The sequence below is a fragment of the Saccostrea echinata genome, unplaced genomic scaffold (genome assembly GCF_033153115.1).
Source record: "Saccostrea echinata isolate AGI-Se365-2 ecotype Australia unplaced genomic scaffold, CSIRO_AGI_Sech_v1 ptg000023l, whole genome shotgun sequence".
Classification (NCBI taxonomy): Eukaryota; Metazoa; Mollusca; class Bivalvia; order Ostreida; family Ostreidae; genus Saccostrea; species Saccostrea echinata.
Genome location: NW_026889772.1, coordinates 4675369 through 4691583, shown reverse-complemented (window position 1 = coordinate 4691583; position 16215 = coordinate 4675369).

Here is a 16215-nt window from a genome sequence, read left to right as displayed (position 1 = left end):
GACCTTCCCCTCTACCGACTGAGCTACCGTGACTGTCTTTTCCTCCAACAGAGTAACCATATTTTACATGGCATTTTTGTTTGTCCTTGTTCTTTCTCTTCTTTCAACTACAGTCCAACTGTACACATCTTTACTGATGATGTGAGTAAAGATCAAGATAACTACATCGATGCTATCATTCTGAAAGGCCATCCTGAATTACCCTAACAAAAATACTTTAAGTAAAATAAAACTAAAGTTTACTATAGTTACCTATAGTAAATCAAAGCATCAAAGTGCTCACTATAGTTAATCAAAGTTTCAAAGTTTTCAGTGTAGTTAATCAAAGATTTAAATTTTTTCGCTATAGTAAATCAAACTTTCAAAGTTTTCGGTATATCAAATCAAAGTTTTCAAGTTTTTTACTATAGTGAATCAAATGTTCTCAAAGTTTTCACTTTAGTTAATCCAAGTTTCAAGGTTTTCGCTATAGTAAATCAAAATTTCATTTTTCACATACTAAATCAAATTTTTATAGTATATTTTCCTCTCTCCATAACAATAAAACTTCCACTATATCAGCATTTTAAATAAATGTTTTTGAATTAATGTCCCTTATCTGTCGGTCTATTCATGGGCAAGACAGCCTCAAATAGAAAAATCGTTTGTTCATTTTTTTACTTGGGGGAGGGGGGGGGGGGTGTGATGGGTTTATAAACAGTTCTATGGAGCTTTTATTAATTATGATAATGATTTATTGGAAAATGGCCAGAATGGGAATCCAAAACAGAATACTATAGTTATTAAAAGTTTTCACCATAGTTTCAAATTTTTTTTTTCTATAGTTAATCAAAGTATTAATGGTTTCACTTTAGTTAATCAAAGTTTCAAAGTAATTTCTATGGTTAATCAAAGTATCAATGGTTTCACTATAGTTAATCAAAGTTTCAAAGTTTTTCAGTATTATATATCACTTTAAAGTTTTCAGTATAGTGAATCAAAGTTTTAAATATTTTACTATAGTGAATAAAAGTAATGATGTTTTCACTATAGTAAATCAATATGAAAACTTTGACAATATAATTAACTATAGTGAACTATAGTATACTAGAGCATTTTTTTATTAAGGGGACCAAGATCTTTTAATGGCGACAGAACTTCGTTTCTATTATGAATTCGAAAAAACCTGAAGAACTTTTAGTAAATTTAAAACCTCCAAGGCGTTCCAAACATAAATATCATCAAAGCATATGACTTTTCTACTCTTCTTACGACCATTTCCCACAAAAAATTAAAGAGCAGGCTTTTTGACATCATAGGAAAATGCTTCCTAAGTAAAAATAGAACCCGTAAATTTTCCTATCTTGTGTCTGGTCATCTACAAAATTAGTTTGTTAAAAATCATTCTGACTCTAAAGTTGATATTAAAAAGATGCTGGAGCTCCTCATTGACAATATCGTTATAATCTTTAGAGACCAGGTCTTCCAACAATCTGTTGAAGTATTAATAGACCATATTGTGCTCCTTTCTTAACTGACATGTTTTATAAACCTGTAAAGCAGAATTCATTAAAAAAATGTACACAGGAAGAAAACTCTTGTTGTGGTCTTCAACTCAACATATAGATATATTGACAACGTTTTATCAATTAACAATAGTTACCTTCATTTATATATCGACTCGATATAATATCCCAGTGAACTCGACATAAAAGACCCTACAGAGTCTGCCACATCTGATTCATATTTGGATGTTGTTATAACTATAGACGATTACGGCTTAGTCATTAGTTCACTCTATGATAATCTTAAATTTTCCAACAAAGGAATTAACGCAGTAAATATGAGTAATATTCCTACTCAAGAAAGGTTCCAATCTTATATTAACCATATTGCAAGTTGAGGTTCATACCTTGCATTTCTTACAAATACTCATCAACTATTGCTTCTAAACTTTTAATTAAAAAAAAAAACAAACAAAAAACTGTATAGTGCCTAGTTATCGAAACTTGAAATATAATCCTCCTACGCGTTTATATTTTTCTTCTCCCCACAAGTATAGTCCTGTTGGACAAGTCATAACTGGTTACGTGCATATAATTTATAATGAGGACCTTAAATAATTTATCTTAAAATAGCAAAAATTTAAGGAACCTCGAAATTCAACTTGCGTCAAATTTCATCAATATTATGATTTCTGTGGAAGAATAAGCCAGAAGATTTACCAAACATGAAGAAGAATATCTTGACACATTGGCAGAATGGATTAAAAATATCAGATGTTGAAATCTCGCATTAGAGGGTTGAGGGGCAATGCAAGGAGCATCTATCCTTCTGTCTTCAATAATTTAGAAGTGAAAAAGAATCAGATAGATTACACAATTAATATATAATGTTTCCAGCTGACAAAGCAGGTAACAATATTGTCGTTGTAAGGCTTATTATTTTAATGGTATTTTAGAGGGACATGAATTTGATTTTGCTAGTGGTTATCAAATTTATATTATTAGTCCCCTTTCTAAAGAGGACATTCTTGAAAATCATATGTCAGTTATAAATATTTTTTTTATATTAACAATCAAATTGAATTTGAATTGATATACCTATACTGGATTCTTAAACTAGATAAAAATCCTTACAAAGATACAAAGCGGTTCTAGTAAATGTTCTACCCAGTCTCTTTCTTTACGCCTCAACAAAATATAACAGCAGTGAAGGAGAAACTTCAAAAGTACGTTTCAATATGAAATTAGAGTAGTGATGTTAATTAATAATGTGGATACTTAAAACCTCCATGGAAATTTGGAATCACAAAATTTTACAACAATAGATAGCATAAAACTTCATCAAAGATTTTATACAACCACTCCCCGCTATAAGTCAAGTCCAGGATTAAATAAAAATGCAAAGAACATTTGGTAAATGAAAAGTCTCAGAACATACTACTTTTCTACGATTACGACCATTCCTAAAAAATAGAGTAGGCTTTTTGACATCTGCTTCTCCATAAAATTGGAACTAGTAAATTAACATACTTTTTTGTCTTCTCCACAATTATTTTGTTAAAAACATTCTGATAGTACACACTACTCCGAAGTTGTTATCAAAATATTCTTGAGTTTCTAATTGATAATATGCATGTAGTTTTTGGAGATCAAGTCTTCAAATAATCTATTGGAATTGGGTACTAATTGCGCTCCAGTATACGCAGGCAAATTTTTGTATTAATATGAAGCAGAATTTATTTACAAAAATGAAAAAAAGAAATACCTTGCTATGGTCTTCAATTTGACATGTAGATACATCGTCCACGTTTTATCAATTACAATATCTATTTTCATTCCTCTGTTGATTCGATATATCCCTCTGAACTCGAAATAAAAAGTCAACATAGAGTCTGACACATTGGTTTCACATTTTGATATCTTACCAGAAAAGACAATAATGGCAAACTAACAACAAAACTTTATGATCAATGTGATGAGTCCGACATTTCTTTCATCAATTTCCCTTATCTATGTAACAATATACCATTATCACATGCATATGAAATTTATGTCTCCCAGTTAATTCGATACACAAGAGAACTTTCTACGTACTAACATTTTCGAAAATGAGGCAAGCTATTGAGAAATAAGTCGATGATACAAAGATTGCAGCAGTCTCGTTTAAAGTCAACATTTTGCTAATTCTATGGTCCATACAATGACCTTGTTAGCAAATACAAGTTATCCTTAAGTCGAATCTTCACTGGCGCATTTTAATCAAATTTTTCTTCCATTATTTTCACTTTGACTTGTCTACGGATTTTCCATATGCCCGAACATGACAAGATGCACATGGCGGGTATGACCAGTCAATGCTTAGTCTTCCATGGCATCCTATCCCACCTGATAATTTTTGATGTTCGTGTTTGCTCTGCTCCAAATATGTATTGTTTCAATGGATTTTGAGCTTTATTACTGTTTTGTTATCTTCATATTTCATCCTTATTTATATAGTAATATTCCAACACCAACTACATACGGTGTTTATGTCTCCCAGCTGATTCAAGAGCATGCCCCGAGTACGATCAGTTTTTAAATCGAGACAAGCTACTGACGAATTAAGTTACGTTACAAGGATTTCAGCAACCCCGTTTAAAGTCAAGTTAACTCGTAAATTAAAATACCCTTATTTTTTTTTTAATTTTTCCTAGACAAATGATCCCACGTTTGGTGTTTCCAGGGTTACGTATTATTTCCCTGTTTACGATTTGTTTTGTTTCCTAGATTTATGAGATCGATTACTGTTCGTTATCTTCACCTTTTTCATTATAAAGTTTAACACACACATTTCTAATATCCAAATTTTCTCCCAAATGATCTGAGTATGATTAATTTTTGAAACTAAAATTGGTTACTAATAAAATAATTAAATGTTTCAGGGCTTTCAACAATCTTCCTTAAAGTCATGTTTAAGCAAATTCTATGCTCAATATAATGACAATTTGCAAACACTGACCACGACTTACTCCTTTACCTACTCAATACAGTGTGAGCGGTCCACAGGGATTGCATACTCCTCCTTCTTTTCAGGAGTTCAAGTTTTGCCACGATTAGTATTGTTTACATGATTTATAAGATCGATCTCTCTTCGTTATCTTGGTTTTTTTAATATGATGTAATTTTTGAAGAACACCTAGGAAAATCTGATTTCATATTCTACTTATTATGGTCTGACATCTCCATATATTTCATGCTATTATTGAATCTTTATTACCAACACATGTAAATTCGGATTTCCTTGTCATCATATATAGAAGTGTTGTTTCCTAGAATATTAAAAGAATATCAAGTTATGAATGTGAAGAATAATTTTACGTATCCGTTTTGTACAACCTTAAATTCCCGTAAAGGGCATCCTAGTTATTCAGAAATGTTGTTACGTTTTAACTTTGCATCAATGAAATATCGTTATCTAATTCATTTCACTGTCAGTATACTTAACACAACTAATTATGATATTTAGGAGTCATAGGTAAAATATGAAGATAAAGGGCCGTAATCATTCTCATAAATCCAATAATATCAAAACAAATCCTAAACAAGACAAAATCACGGACCTCTGGAAATACTAGACTAGGAGGAGTAGGCATTCCTTGTCGTCCTGTCCCACCTGCCGTGAGCCCTATCTATTGATCAGGTAGAAGGAATAATCTATAATCAAATCTAAACAGAAATAAAACAAAAGCCTAACAATTGGTAGTTAAATTTAGTATAAAAGCAATAACCTAACATACATAATCTAATCTACATCACAGAAGTGTCATGTTCCATCGCCATTATATATATTCATAATATTTTCACTGATATCAACTTTAAAGATGATCTAACACTATTCCTAACAATTCAAATGACACTGCTAGAACATTTTGTTCTCAACATATGGTTGTAAACACACATGGAAAAATATTAGGAAGTAATTATATTTGTTGTCTTATAATAGCAACATATCAAGGATTGTATTACAGAACACAAAATCCAGAAATGTTTAAAACTTGTAATCAAGGAATTATTACTCAATGTGAAATCGTTGTCTGTGAAAATATTAGAGTGCTTTTTCCATACATGGTTCACTTAAAAAAATATGATTATGAATAGGAAGAAAAATATTCAAAACTTAAATTTAAATGAGTGATTTTTTTTATAATGTATTACCGCATCACATGCTTTCACACGAGGTAAATACACAAATTTATTAAATATCTATAATGACTTTACATTTTTCTTGCGCGACAGCATTTTATTGCTTTCTCTCGTCAGTAGCTTGTGTAATCAACAAATGATAACTTCGACATTAATTCAAATAAGCATTCAATTAAATCGAAAGGTAATTTCTTGAATAATAAATAATTTCTTAGTTTAATGGGTTTCAAAAAAGTGTCTTAATTAACAATAGACAACAATACACAAAAAGTATTGTATTAAAATGAATCAGTAGTAACTCAATAATATTTATATCATGAAGTTAATTTTATAGAAGTAAACTGTGATGTTCATCTTATGCAAAAGTCAGTTCATAGTGAAAGAATATCGATGTCCTAAATAACTCGACACGTGAATATAAAATGGCAGACACCAGAATTGTCATTTTCTTGTTGACGCGGAAGTAATAGAGACCGATTTCTATTAGAAGAGGCTTCCTAATTATATGAAATTAAAATATAAGATCATGTTTAAAAACAACAAAATATATATTTACATGCGCACTTTAATTGACTTCGCTTCGCTGGAAATTTTGGTAATAAATCTGTAATATACTATTTAACTCCTATCAAGGAAAGCACTTCAGAAAACTTCTAAAGTCGTTGATTTAAAGGTTCCTGTATTGAAAAAAAATTACGATTCCCTATTTTTAAGGACAAATTTTTTAAACTGGAGTTTCAATAAAAATTCTATTCATAGTTAAAAAACATATTTTCTTGACCTAAATGTTATTGAAATGTTTTCTAAATCTAATTCACGGAAAAAATATTGTAAAAAATGATAACATTTGAGAAAGAAAACCAGTGAAATTTACTTACGTTCTGCCTCAATATACTACATACTCTTTCTAGTTATATTTTAAAACAATTAGATCCAAAATCTAAAAAACAGTATTGTTTTGTTATTGAATAATTCATTGAAACTTTTTAAATTATTGAGATGGACGTGAATGCTAAGCATCTATTCTTGCTCAACATTACGATGGTATGTAACAGAGCTATACGGCCTGAAAAGCCTTGATTGGTTCTCTCCAGATCTAGCAATGGCGGGATTTTCTTTACATGTTTGGTCACCATATTCACCTCCTTTACAGCAATTTTCCTTTTCAGCATTTATGTCTTTATGTGATACTGGAAGATTTGGTTTCATAAAAGCGTAATCATTCATATTGACAGAAAACTTAGAGGGCAAGGTACATGAAGATATCTTTTTTAATTGCAAACTACTGTAGTTATCACTGCATCCTCCGTAATTTGTCAGGTCTAGAGAACTAGAGCAAGTTGATTCTTGCAATTTACCTCTGCACTGTTTAGGTAAGCTTATGCATGTTTTCATCATCTTTGACCTGCTCTCTACGTGCATTCTGTAATTTTCTGGTAGAACAAATTCTGTATTTTCAACCATTCTTGATTCTCGTACATCATTATAAATGCATTCTTCTTGTTCCTGTTGCACTGAACATGTATTCCCTGAAAAACCAGAAAAATAAATGTCTTATTCTGAAACAAAATGAATTTACAATTATAAAGAAACAATGAAGCATAGATACCTGAAAGTGAAGATTCCATAACATCAGTACTAGTATTTGATCCATTCCCCTTTCTATAAATAAGAATTAGAAGTTACAGAAAACCCAAGCTTTAGAATAATGGTTAAATGACCTGAAGCGAATCTCAACATTTTGTTTTTCAAATGATAAGCTTTAAATATATTTACAATATTCGTCGAAAGTAGCATACTATTCCGAAAACGACGAAGACAAGAACGAGAATACCACATGTAGTTATTATCATGGATTGTAAAATACTCCTTTCATTGGATCCCTTTTTATGATATTTGGTTATATCTGAATAAATATAAAAAGAATGTAAGACAAAATAGCTGAGTAGAGATGCTTTTATTGATATATCTCCTTTTAAACCCCAGAAGTTCTATAATGTGTGAAATACTGAGAGGTAATTTTGAAAGATCACCTTTTCCTAGATAGTTAGCATATTCCTTCCAAAAATCTTGGGGAACTAATGCTTGCATTATCAGATCACACTTGACTAATGTATACGTTTTTGTTTGGCACGTTACAGTTAATACTTAAACTTGATTTTTAGTTCCGTGTAGTTATTCCAATTTTCTTCTTACCTTCTATTAGCTGAGATGGTGAGTTTAATTACAGTATCATGTTCTGAGTGAATTTGCATTTAGTTGTCTTCTTTCTTGCTTTCTTTTGTTTGTTTTTCGTTTTCCGTTTTGTTCGTTTTATTTAGTAGATGTGTTGTTGTTGTTTTGTGCGTGTGTCCTTGACCTTTAACTGCTTCATATATTAGGCAATTAATCTCCATTGCTCTAAGAAACGATTTATATATTTGAAAATAAAAATAAACTTACTAAAATATGTATGAAAAACCAAACATCCTTTTCTTTTATCACATATCTGATTTTGACTGCAGTTACAATGCTCAGGACATCCGTGTCCGTAGAATCCATATTCGCACGGGTTTGAACAACCCTTTCCGAAGAAACCGATGCAAGCTGTTGTATAAGTATTTAAGTATATAACAAAATTCCAATAAACTTTCATTATGAACTGTGCGTAGAAAAAGGTAAAAATTGGGAATAAATACCTGTGCACTTTCCTGAAATATTCTTGTAGTCTTGACAACAGGCTTGTTTCCCTTTTCTGCAAATGTTTGTAATATTATTTATATTACTTAGAAAAATAAAGCAAATATTTCATTTTAATCAATATGGTAAGTGCTATTTTTTTCAACGAGACATGGTGAATGTGATATTTGACTGCTGATTATTGCATCTATCACTTACAGCTATTCTTATCAATTTTTTTGTAAATAACTTTCATTATGTTTTGCTTAATAGGAATAAAATAATCACCTTTCGCTTTTTTGGAATACTTTAGAAGCATAAAAAAATACTGTCAAATTGTTTTGTTTGAAATATTTTGTACCAAAAATACTTACGCATCCTTACAAATGGTTACATCAGAAGTCAATGTAAATGAAATTGAACCGGAAAAAAGTGTCACAAACAAAACAAATATGTGTTCCATTTAGCTTTGATGAATTATTCACAAGCTACAGGATTGTAACATGAAAAGGATGCACTTCAAAAAATACGAAAATAAATACAACAAATCATTATTGAAAGTATTTCCTGATGGCCAAACACCTGTTTTTAACTTTGGACTTTAAAAATGCATATTGTGCATGATTATTGAGTGATTGCTTGAGCACGAAATGAATATTTTATCATATGATTGAATAATTTCCATCTCTCTGATTGGCTGAGATCCAGCAATGTTAGAAAAATACTACGTTACATTGACGCCTTTTTTCAATGCATGTTCTATTACATATCGTTGAATTCATCCCTGAATTGTCTCGTTTTGAAGTAAAGGGATAGCATTTTAGATAAAACGGTGTAATGTTTAAATCAGCTTTTATTATCAGTTTTCCATCAGTAGCATTGAGTTACTACAGTGTACACTGTATTACAGGAACTAGAATGCATGATATTTGTCTTACAGCTTAAAAAAAAAACTTTTTAACCTAACATGTATTTGTGAAGAAATTAAGTCCACATATTTTGAAAGAAATATAATGATGCTAAACTGGATATCATGAATGTTGTACAATGATAAAATCTTTACACTCATGATTGATATTTTACATTGTAGTACAAGTATTTAGTTTTTCTCCTTTTTGCACGAATAATTGCCTTAAAGCGACAATGGATGCTATGAGTTAAGTTTTGATTGAACTTTAAGAATTGAGTACATGTACCATTCCTGCTGGAGTGCCTTCCACGTATCTTTTTGAGTTGTTGGTATGTTTTGAGTATGGGCTTCTTTATTATACCCCAAATGTTTAAAGTGCGTTTCAATCAGGACAGTTTCCAGGCCACGGAAGTGTAGAAACAGCATTGTGTTAAAGAAACCCTCCTATTCTGTTTGGGTTATTGCACCATATTAAGTTCTGTTGAAATACAAATAATACTATAGTATTTAAGAAAAGACTAAGGAAGCATACATGTAGTAAGATCTTTTGGAATCTCCTTCTGATGAAAAAGGTGAAGATAATGAAAAGTGATCGATCTAAAAATATGTACAAACAATACAAAAGGGCATCAAATACGGACCTCCGAAATTCCAGAGGTCGGATCAGGTGCCTAGAAGGAGTAAGCATCCCCTGTTAACAGTATCGAGTTGATTCTAGAGTTTTTCGAGCAAATTGATTCATTGTTTTAAGTCCCATTCTGCAAAACATTCACCTGAATTAAACCAAATTCAGGTGAAATAAAATAAAACCCTTGCTCAAAACATTCTAACGACTAAAAAAGATACCTGGAGGGCACTCTAGCGGTAATTGTAGTCAGTTCAAGAAATGTTCCAAATGTAGTTTTGTTAAAACTGTTGAGATATAGAAAATACAGAACACCTTTTTGACTCAAATTTTGTATAGCTTAAGATAAGCTCAATTTTAAGTTTATGATAAGTTGGAAACAAATTGTCATAGGTTTTTATGAAAATTCAGATTTTATCATGTAAATCACCATCCGTCGCTACATGAAAATGATTAAATACAAGATGAAGTATAAATTAACAAATTAAATGTGTACCAGAGATCCTCTGTATAATTTGGTTAATATCAAGATATTGCAAAATATTCATATAATAAGTTATAAATCCATAAAGCATATAAAAATGTTTTATAGATCTGTAAATTTCAATAAGTGTTTCCTACAGGTCCACAAAAATCAGTTGTGGACCCTTTGAGAAAGCATTGGGGTCATATAAACTTTAGAAAGTTAGGAGGAGGCCCACAATGCTAACAGAGAAATTACATAATGTAAATGTGTCCATTATATATGCCTTTTTATACAATTATGGCTGTTTAGAGGTCAATACGATGATTTAGCCACCTGAGGATTACAACATTCACCCAGCCCCGAAGCGTGAGGTGAATATTGTACTTCGATTTTCCTGCACGTAACATAACACGTAGCACGATTATATGATTCATTGATTGAATGATACAAACTTATTAAGTAGTTCATGCCATCTCACGTGTTTACATTTGCTGAAGTCCTAGCTAAATACAATGAGAGAAGCAGGGTTAAATAAACATTACCAGTCGTATTAATTTGTAAATTTTCAAAATCTACATTTGTTATGAAAAAGAAATAATGTCAGGCTCTCTATATATGGTTGATTTTGAAGGGGGGGGGCGGGGGGCATTTACAGATGAAGTTCTATTAGTGATGGACCAGCCTTTTATTGAATATTTCAGTGAAATTATGAAAGTAAAATGTTACGTGCAGGAAAAACCCGAGCCCCAGAATCGCCCTCGCCCAATTTTATATTCTCTAATATAATGTTCACCTGAGAGAGAGGAATTATACAATAATAAAATAATAATAATTATTTTTTATTAATTATATTAAGTAAAATGTTTAATTTATTAAACTCAGGTAGAAAATGCTTCGACATACATTTATCTTGAAAGATGCACAAAATAGGTGAATGGTTCTACTGTCACGTCTTTATTATTACATATGGTATAATAATTGCATAATATTGTGTTATATTTGAATACAGTCTTACTCAAAATATACAAACAATTCAAGAATTCAATGTAAATTACAAATCAATGGATGGCACCAATCCTCAGTTGGTATTTGGCAGCCAACATTTTAAGTCAGTAACAATTGTTATGAGCTATAAATGATGGTAACCCTAGATGGTGGACAGCAATTAACCAGCGATGTCTTGTATAGCAATTCTGTATCACTAGAAAGGATCAACGCATGAGAAAAGAAACGACGTTGAAGGGAACCGGATTTTCTACTGAAATTATAAATGTACAATAGACCGAAATTTGCCAATAAACCTAGATGATAATTAAAACTTGATAAGCTATCAAGATAAAAAAAATGATAGGAATAAATAAGAGAATTATCAGGCAGGGAGGGTGAATGTTCTCTTGAAGAAAAGGAGGAAGATGAAAATACTCCGCAAGCGCAACTGCGAAGGGATAGGGTAACTGGGGATATAAGAATAGGAAGAGTTATCTCTCTTGCATCAGTAAGTACATTCTTCTTCGATAACTGGAACTAACCACACATAGTGATAGGTTCATGTATTTTTCTTTCTTTTTTTTCTCATTAATCCATAAATAATTATAAAATTTCATAAAGAATCTTGTATTCATTGAAGCTTATCTATATCATTTTATCTGTAGAATAAATGTACAACTATACTCATGATATATATATATATATATATATATATATATATATATATATATATATATATATATATATATATATATATATATATATATATATATATATATATATATATATATATATATATATATATATATATATATATATAATTTGTATTGTATAATTTTTATTTGTATTCTATAATTTTTTCATTTGTATTGTATACTTTTTTTATTTGTATTCTATAAAATTTCATTTGTATTGTACAATTTTTCATTTGTATTTTATTATTTTTCATTTGTTTTTTATGAATTGTATTGCATAATTTTACAATAAAAATGAAAAAATAAACAATACAAAAGAAAAATCATATACAATTTAAATGAGAAATTATACAATACAAATGGAAAATTATACAATACAAATGGAAAATTATACAATACAAATGGAAAATTATACAATACAAATGGAAAGTTAGATAATGAAATATATGGAGATAACGAACAGTAATAAGTCCATTAAACAATACAAAATAGTAGCAGAGCAAACACGGACCTCCAAACATCAGAGGTGGGATCAGGTGCCATGGAGGAGTGAGCATCCCCTGCCGACCGGTCACACCATCCGTGTGCTCCTTGTCATGATCGGGAAATAACGGAAAAATCCGTCGACAATTCAGTGTGTAAATAATGGTCTAACAATTAGTATATAACTACTAAAAAACACAAATCTTCTTCCCTGACAACCAAAGAAACGGAATTTTTGACAAATTTTGTTTTCAGAGAAAGTGTTTTCTATGGCCTTCCTAAAGTACACAAATCAAAAACTATAAGAGAAGCAATAAACCTACAGAATTCAGGATACATCACATGTCTGAAACCAGAGGATCTTGCATTCAGACCAGTAGTGGGAGGTCCTACATCGCCAACACAACACCTAAGCCAACTCATCCATATCCTCGTAAAACCTCTGTGCATAGAAGTGAAAAGTTACATTAGAGATGACTTAGATTTTTTGAAACACCTACCAGAAAAAATTCTCCCCAGTGAGAAATTAATTACAATGGATATAACTAATTTATATACGAACATCACTAGTACACTAGGTCTCAAGGCTTTGGAATATTGGATTGACAAACAACCAGAAAAAATGAATTACCGATTCACAAAAGATTTCATCTTGGAAGCCACAGAATTAGTATTAAAAACAACACATTTTCATTTTGTGATAAACACTACGAGCAAATGAAAGGAACAGCAAAGGGCACAAAAATGGCCCCAACTTACGCTACTCTTACATTGGGATATTTAGAAGAAATACTGTATGAGAAAATCAGTGTTCAGTTTGACTCAGCTATCGCCGATAACATTAAACAAAAATGGAAAAGACATCTTGATGACTGTTTCATCATTTGGAATGAAAGCTCTATGAATATAGACATCTTCTACAACATTCTAAATGAGCTTAATCCTGACATTAATTTTACTGTGGAGGAGAATCTGGAGAGTATGCCATTTTTGGACGTCCTCATAACTCGAGATGGAGAGAAACTGTCAAGTTATATATACTACAAAACGACGGACACCCAACAGTACCTCCTTTTTGGTTCATGCCACCCCAGACACACCAAACGTTCGATACCATACAATTTATCAAGAAGATTTTGTACCATAGTAAGTGATGAGTTACGAAGAAAGGAACGCCTAGGAGAATTGAAGGAGTATCTTCTGGATCAGCAATATCCTTTAAAAATTATAGGAGATGGAATTAAAAACGCAGTACAGTTAAGGCTACACATGAAGATAATATGTTAATGAGGTCATAATGAGGTTTGACATCATGACAGTTGCTTCGCCTTGATAGATCCATATAAGGAAATAGAGCTCAAAAAAGCTATTTAATGATGATTGCGAGAATTTGTAATGAATGTCTATATTTTAGGTTTAAATAAATAAACATTAGTGATTATCTCTTATATAGTATCAACAAGTCTTCGAAATAATTCTTTTTTTATTGTGTCGTTTGGCTGCATTCGGCTTCAGCCACGCGCTTGCACTCGGTGACACGGAATGTTGTTTACATCTATAAACGAGGCGACAGCAGCTGAGATATGCAGTGGATAAATGCAACAATCAGGCAATCTTTAAAGAGAATAGGAATAAAATAAGAGACCTGGGCCTTGTTTATCTTTCTGATAAGAAGATGATGACGTTATTTCGGGAAATCATGGAAAACTGAGACGATCCGCTCTACCTCCCTAGGTCCCTTTCTGTTCATTAAGGAGTGTATGTGCATAGGTATTACCATGTAGACATACTATTCTTTACATCGATGTAAAATAACCGTGAACATGTACAATGCGATGTATTATTACAGTCCATCACAAACTGCAATGCAGTGCCTTGTGTGTATGCCCCCCCCCCCCCCCCCCACACACACACATACACAAAAACACACAAAATATGAAAGTCATGAAATGATGTTGTCCTTTGGCATACATGAACAAACATGTAACATAATATAAGCACAGCGTCGTGATATCAAATAGTATAATTTAGATGCAGTCACACTTACAATGTAATTGTGAAGTCAAATTGCACAGTGTACAATGTATGTGTACTGTACATACAAAAGTATAAGACCCTATAAATTTAATTTATACCTCTGGCAATCAAAATTATGTGAATTTTAAGATTTCAGTTTTTAACAGTGCTTCATATTTTAAATCTATCGTAGAACTTTTACTATCTGTATCACTAGGCTGTAAATTTGTAGAATTTCTACATTAATGAAGATAAAATGTTTGAATTTTCATTGTCTGACTACATGTACATTAAGTCAGTCTCATATGCATATACATGTATTTATGTACTGTTTATATGTATAATTCTTTTGTCATTGTAGCTGTCACAGAACTGGTTAAAACTGGCATTTACATCAGCTAGAACTATCAAAATGCATCAATTTCTCCACTGGGTATGATCACACTAAAAGCATTTCACATTAATTTTATAGTATGCCAGTGTTAAATATTTTTTTTTAAATGTTGTATAGGTGAAAGAATTAAATGTTATCTCTAGTATATTGATTAATATATTTTTTTACTTAAATTAAGTAGAGCTACCAATTCTACTTTTGCAAATGTCATAGGTTTCAATTTCCCAGAAAAGTTTTGTATCAAAAGTTTTATTCCATTTATTTTATGAATTTCAGAAAATATAGTATAGCATGGTTTGTTTTGTACAATACAATATCATTTCATTCTACAACAGTAATCATTATGTTTTTCACTCATTACATATATATTGTGTTTTAGCTACTCCCAAACAATTTGAACAATTCATTCAGGCAGCAAGTGTTTCCACCAATAAAATAAAAAGGTATGCTCCATATAAGCTATAAACCATACATATTCATAGCAAGATTATTGAAATATTTTGATAATAAAAACAGTAGAGTCATGTATATGCTTTCCATGTTACTCAATGCATTGTTTTGAGTATCACTTTTTTAAAACACCAATGAACTTTCCATAATGGTATTTCATTTTGTTCCCTTCACAGCCTGCCTTTGAATTTGAAAAGCTGTTTTTAGTTAAATAAATTTTCTAGATAAACAAGCATTCTGAGAGTATTGCATTAGCAATACTAGTCCCCTACCGGTAGGTGTAATCTGGTTCCCGTTAAGAATTGAAAATTCCATAATTCCGTCAAAAATCAATGAAGCGGGACGAAATGCAAACTTGATCTATAACTAATCAAGGTAAAGCCACATATCAAAAATTAGCTCAATATCTGCAAACATTTAGAAGAAAATTGCGGAAAACCCCTAAAAATTGAAAAGGCCGTAATTCAGTCAAAAATCAATGAAGCGGAACGAAATGCAAAGTTGATCTGTAACTCATCAAGATACACTCACATACCAAAAATCAGCTCAATATCTGCAAGCGTTTAGGAAAAAAAATCGGAAAACCAAGTGGGACAGACTGACAGACAGACAGAGGGACAGACAGACGGACAGACTCAGAGGAAACCTATAGTCCCCTCCGGTTTCACCGGTAGGGGACTAATAATACTTTGAACTTTTAACAGTACAATGGTGTGAAAGTTTGAAGGCTGTTAAGATTTGAATATCTTTACTTGAATGTATTCTGAGAAGCGCATAGCTGCCTATACGCAAATACGCAGATGTGTACACATTGTTTTCAAATTAAAAAAATGGGATGGGGGGGGGGGGGGGAGGGAAGGGAGAG